The sequence below is a fragment of the Cebus imitator genome, unplaced genomic scaffold (genome assembly GCF_001604975.1).
Source record: "Cebus imitator isolate Cc_AM_T3 unplaced genomic scaffold, Cebus_imitator-1.0 Scaffold1, whole genome shotgun sequence".
In the NCBI taxonomy this organism is placed as follows: domain Eukaryota; kingdom Metazoa; phylum Chordata; class Mammalia; order Primates; family Cebidae; genus Cebus; species Cebus imitator.
Window position 1 is genome coordinate 6,432,971 of NW_016107316.1, and position 6,527 is coordinate 6,439,497.

At 39.9% G+C, this 6,527-nt stretch overlaps 1 pseudogene; it reads right to left on the reverse strand.

Moving 5' to 3' along the window:
• Positions 1-3,357: 3,357 nt before the first annotated feature.
• Positions 3,358-4,160, reverse strand: LOC108302418 (annotated as a pseudogene).
• Positions 4,161-6,527: the final 2,367 nt, after the last annotated feature.

Consider the following 6,527-nt stretch of genomic DNA (forward strand, 5'->3'; position numbering starts at 1 on the left):
GCATTCCTATACACCAATAACAGACTTAAAGTGAGCCAAATCAAGAATAAACTGCCATTCACAATTGCTACAAAGAGAATAAAATACCTAGGAATACAACAAAGGATATAAAGGACCTCTTCAAGGAGAACTACAAACCACTGCTCAAGGAAATAAGAGAGAACACAAATAGATGAAAAAACATTCCATGCTCATGGTTAGAAAGAATCAGTATCATGAAAATGGTCATACTGGCCAAAGTAATTTATAGATTCAAAGCTATCCTCATCAAGCTACCATTGACCTTCTTTATAGAACTGGAAAAAACCACCTTAAACCTTATATGAGACCAAAAAAGAGCTCGTATAGCCAAGACAATTCTAAGCAAAAAGAACAAAGCTGAAGACATCATGCTACCTGACTTCAAACTATACTATAAGGCTACATTAAATAAAGTAGCATAGTACTGGTACTAAAACAGAGACAAAGACCAATGGAACAGAACAGAGGCTTCGGAGGCAACACCACACATCTACAACCATCTGATCTTTGACAAATCTGAGAAAAACAAGCAATGGGGAAAGGATTCCCTGTTTAATAAATGGTGTTGGGAAAACTGGCTAGCCATGTGCAAAAAGCTGAAACTGGATCCCTTCCTTATACCTTATACAAAAATTAGTTCCAGATGGATTAAAGATTTAAACATAAGACCTAACACCATAAAAACTCTAGAAGAAAACCTAGGCAAAACCATTAAAGACATAGGCATAGGTAAGGACTTCATGACTATAACACCAAAAGCATTGGCAACAAAAGCCAAAATAGATAAATGGAATCTAATTAAACTTAGAGGTTCTACACAGCAAAAGAAACAATCATTAGAGTGAACCGGCAACCAACAGAATGGGAAAAAACTTTTGGAGACTACCCATCTGACAAAGGGCTAACATCCAGAATCTACAAAGAACTAAAACAGATTTACAAGAAAAAACCAAACAACCCCATGAAAAAGTGGGCAAAGGATATGAACAGGTACTTTTCAAAAGAAGACATTTATGAGGCCAACAAATGTGAAAAAATGCTCATCATCACTGGTCATTAGAGAAATGCAAATCAAAACCACATTAAGATACCATCTCACACCCGTTAGAATGGCAATCATTAAAAAATCTGGAGACAACAGATGCTGGAGAGGATGTGGAGAAATAGAAATGCTTTTACACTGTTGGTGGGAGTGTAAGTTAGTTAAACCATTGTGAAAGACAGTGTGGCAATTCCTCAAGGATCTAGAAATAGAAATACCATTTGACCCAACAATCCCATTACTGGGTACATGGGTATATACCCAAAGGATTATAAATCAAACTATTATAAACACACATGCACATGTATGTTCATTATGGCACTGTTTACAACAGCAAAGACCTGGAACCAACCCCAGGGACATAGATGAATCTGGAAACTATCATTCTCAGCAAACACAAGAACAGAAAATCAAACACTGCATGTTCTCACTCATAGGTGGGTGTTGAACAAGGAGAACACATACAGGGAAGAGAACATCACACACTGGGATCTGTTAGGGGGTGGGGGGCCAGGGGAGGGATAGTGGAAAGTGGGGAGATTGGGGAGGGATAATATTAGGAGAAATACCTAATGTAGGTGATGGGAGGATAGAAGCAGCAAACCACCATGGCATGTGTATACCTATGTAACAATCCTGCAAGATCTGCTCATGAACCCACAACTTAAAGTAAAATATATATATATATTTCCCATTCTATTGGTATCTGGTTCACTCTAATGACTGTTTCTTTTGCTATGAAGAAGCTCTTAAGCTTAATTAGATCCCATTTGTCTATTTTGGCTTTTGTTGCTATTGCTTTTGGAGTTTTAGTCATGAAGTTCTTGCCTATGTCTATGTCCTGAATGGTATTGCCTAGGTTTTCTTCTAGGGTTTTTATGGTGTTAGGTCTTATGTTAAAATCTTTACTCCTTCTGGAGTTAATTTTTGTATAAGGTGTAAGGAACGGATACAGTTTCAGCTTTCTGCACATAGCTAGCCAGTTTTCCCAACACCATTTATTATAAAGAATATGTGGCACATATATGCCATGGAATACTATGCAGCCATAAAAAAGGATGAGTTCATATCCTTTGCTGGGACATGGATGAATCTGGAAACCATCATTCTCAGCAAACTGACACAAGAACAGAAAACCAAATACCACATGTTCACACTCATAAGTGGGTGTTGAGCAATAAGAACACATGGACACAGTGAGCGGAACATTACACACTGGGGTCTGTTGGGGGGGTTGGGGGATGGGGCAGTGATAGAAGGGAGTGGGGAGATTGGGGAGGGATAACATTAGGAGATATACTTTATGTAGGTGACAGGCGGATGGATGCAGCAAACCACCATGGCATGTGCACACCTATGTACCAATCCTGCATGATCTGTAACTGTACCCCAGAATTTAAAGTAAAACTAAAAAAAAAGAAAGTTTTTCCACACTGGAAATAGTTCGATGGGAAGAGTGCTGAATCTGTAAATTGCTGTAATTTGCTTTGGCATGAGCATGGATATTCTTCCATTTATTTGTGTTATCTGATTTCCTTCAGCAGTGTTTTGTAGTTCTTCTTGTAGAGATCTTTTACCTCCTTGGTTAGCTGTATTCCCAGGTATTTCATTTCCTTTGAAACTATGGTAAGTGGGATTATGTTCTTGATTTTACTCTCAGCCTGGGCATTGTTGATGTATAGAAATGCTACTGATTTGTGTACATTTATTTTGTATTCTGAGACTTTAATAAAATCATTTATGAATACTAGGAGAAAAAAAAGAAGACACCATTGTAAACTCTGTCCTGTTGGGCACAAGACTTACATAGTCACTCTCATGGCCATTGCTACCCCTGGGTTTTACAGGCTGCACAATTGATGGCCAACCACACAGATGCTCCCTCAGAGGTCACAAGGAAGCCTGCTATGCTTACCATGCTATGGTCTGACCACACCCAGATAGATCGAGACATAGCCACTGTGGGGCTCTGAAACATACACATGAACACTAGTGTTAAAGGTTTTAACATTTCTGCCCCTAGGCAGGTGGTACACAAACCATAGATCCTTGCTAGAGTCTGCTTAGTGAAAGGAGTGTGGTCGTTACACACACTGTGTCTTGCTTTTCTAAAGCTTCCACAGAACTTGGCCAAAACTCTGTTAGGTCCAGATGCAAACTCAGCTTTTATAAGTAGCCTATCCAAAGCCTCTGTTGCATGTGGCTTCTTTTTATTCTTAAGTTTTGAATTATGCTTCACCCAGTATTGAGAATAGAATGCCCTGTACATGCTAACTAACATTCTTATTATTTTCTTTTTGGACAGGAAGTAAATTTATTGGTTCATACTACAAGGGGGCAGCACAGTGGAAGCCCTCATGAGTGCAGGGCCCACCACTTGTCCAGAGGGCCACGATTGGGGTTGTACTTAACCCCACAGCCATCTGGGATGAGCCACTTCTCAGCCACCATGTCTTCAAATTCATCCACATTGAACTTGGTGAAGCCCCACTTCTTTGAGATGTGGATCTTCTGGCGGCCAGGGAATTTGAACTTGGCCCTGCGCAAGGGCTCAGTCACATGCTCCTTGTTCTGAGGATGGACATGATCACTTGGCCAATGCGAAGCCCGGCCACAGCACCCTGGGGCTTTCCAAGGGCACCTCGCACACCTGTTCGGAGCCTGTCAGCCCTGGCACAGGACAATATCTTGTTGATGCGGATGACGTGGAAGGGGTGGAGCTGCACTCGGATATGAAAGCCATGTTTGCCACAACATTTCACCATGTACTTATTGGCACAAATTTGGGCAGCCTCCAGGGCCTCAGAGAAGAGAGGCTCATATTCCTCTGACACCATGTGGCAACAGTGGAAACTCATCTACTTTTGCCTCCTTCTCCCCCAGGTCAAAGATGCGAATCTTGACACCAGAGACACCTTGGCAGAAGCGAGACTTTGGATATAGCTTGTTCTTACAATACCGGTAACAACGGGTGGGGCGGTGGCCCATGGTGACACCAGGATCTTCAGTGGCGTGCCGAAGGAAAAGAGCACTAACTAACATTATTACAGATTCTAAGCTCCTTGAAATAGAAACTATGTCTTTTTCCATCTTTGTTATTTCGATACAGTGATTTACACGATATTTGGTACCCAGAAAGACCTCAGTTAACATTACTTGAGTGTAATTAGCAATTGTAATTTGTAATACATGAAGAACTTGTACATTCATCCTCTTATTTTCAAAATCATACTGTGACAGAATTCATCTTACTTGCTACTGGAGACCCTCAGACTTAGGGAAAGAATATGGCTTACCAAGGCTACAGGATTAACGACAGAGCGAGAACTCAAACCCATGTGTTGTTTTGCTTTGTTTTTTCTTTGTTGCTGTTTTGAATTTAAACTGAATGGTCTTTTCACTACTCAATCATTTGTTTAATGTGCTAACTAATTTGACATTACAATGTTGCTCATAGGTAGATTCTGCCCAAAGAGAGCCCTCTGCGTTTCCTCTCTCACAGGCAACTTGACTGATTTCCTTCGCCCTCAGAAAATCCTACACAGCCACAATCCAGAGTTATAACTAATCCACAAACTGCAAACTGCACTAGAAAGAAAGCAAAAGGAAACACAGAAGCCATTATCTGGAAAAAAAAAAAAAAAGTCTGAAGTCACTTCTATCAAGTACATTGCCAGTAATCTCAGCTGAATTTCTGGAGGAACATATGTAATTGGATAGATAGTTTCCAAGAACATTCAAAGTTGTAACACTCCCAGCATTTAATATATAGGAGTATGTTATTCTTTCAGTAAATCCTGACAGTATTAGAGTTTCAGATGATGAACAGACACAATGAAAACATCTCTGAATGCCCCTTGTCATTTTTACTACTTACCCACTCAAAGAAGTTCCAGTCAAGTTATTATTTTGCAGTCTAAATATCCTCAGATACTAAAGGTTCTGAAAACCCACGCCTCACTCTCAAGAACATTCTCATAATTTAGACACAGCTCTTTATTAAATTTATAAAGGTGCAAAATTTATAAAGCTCATAAAAGCCTTCCCTGCTCCCTGTGTGTCTGACTTGCCACAACCCTCTTCATACGGCATGCCACATCGATGCTGTTTTGCACAGTGGAGCCAAGTAAAAGGCAACCCAGACGGTTCAAATATTTCTAAAGACTCATTTAAGAGGGAAATGAATCTTTCTATGTATCTAACTGGTGACCTTCTAAGAAGTAAAATAAAGGCAGCCAGTTCCCTTCACTCTTACATATAGCTCAGAAGGAGAGTAAAGGAACCACAGAGCAGAATGAAAAAGATTGTTGGGAGTTGTTTCTTCAGGTGATGGCTTTCTTTTCTCCCTATTAGCATCTTGACAGTGTATGGACTGGAGATCATTGAGAGGCACGGCTATAAGGTCAAATCAAAACCGCCAGTAAAGGAACAGACAACTTGATGAGAAATTATGTGACTGTCCTCAAAAGTGGATGGGAAAGGCGGTTACCCCTCAACTATTCCTCCTGAAAGACACATTCCACGGGCCCTCGATGAATCTTTTTAAAGTCTTTTGAGAAGATAATTGCTATGGTTATATAGGTCCTAGATAATTTATTCAGTGAGATGATGTATGCGAAATCACCTCATTATTTTGAGTAAGGTTTTTATGTTTTCAGGTGCAGAGGGTTGTAAAAGTTCATTGTAATTTGTAAACTATTGTATGAATTAAGAATAATTATTACTATAATGAGAAGAGTGTTTCTGTTCCCCAGTTTCCCACTGTTTCCTGCAGGTGGGAAAATATATCTTTATACTTTTCCCCTACCCCTCACTGAGACTTTTCCCTGCCCCCCACACTGAGAATTTGAGCTGGTGCAAGTAAAAGGTAAAACTATAAATCAAAAGCATGCTCCTGGTCTTTGCATAGCTAATCCAGAGTTACTGAAGATCAATGAGAGCTTTTTGAATGAAATTATTAAGAACCCCATGTCATATGTTTAAGTGGGTCCCTTGTCATAGACTAATGCATGTCAGGAAAAGGGAGAAGGAGAGAAAAGAAATGAAAAGTGCTTCATAATTTAAATAGTACCACCCTTGGGAGCAAGAATAATCCTTGTAGATTAAGAAACTTCAGGAAAGTATTTCTTTTATATTTATTTGGACTGCATTGTCTCTAATAATTATTATCTGTCTTGAGAGTAATGTGTGCACATGTTGTGGATTCAGTCCAAGGTTTATCCACATGAGACCAGAAGACCCTAAGAAGAATGAGGGTGTGTATATTTACTTCATACTGGTAGAGAGACATGAAAATGACCAGCCTTGGGGTATAAACAGCTACCCTGAGCTGTTCTACAGAAGTTCCGCATGATATTGGTCTTGATAAAGCAACGTGGGCTTTGGGAAATACGTTTTGTTGTATATATACATACATATGTGTGTGTGTGTGTGTGTGTGTGTGTGTGTGTGTGTGTGTGTGTGT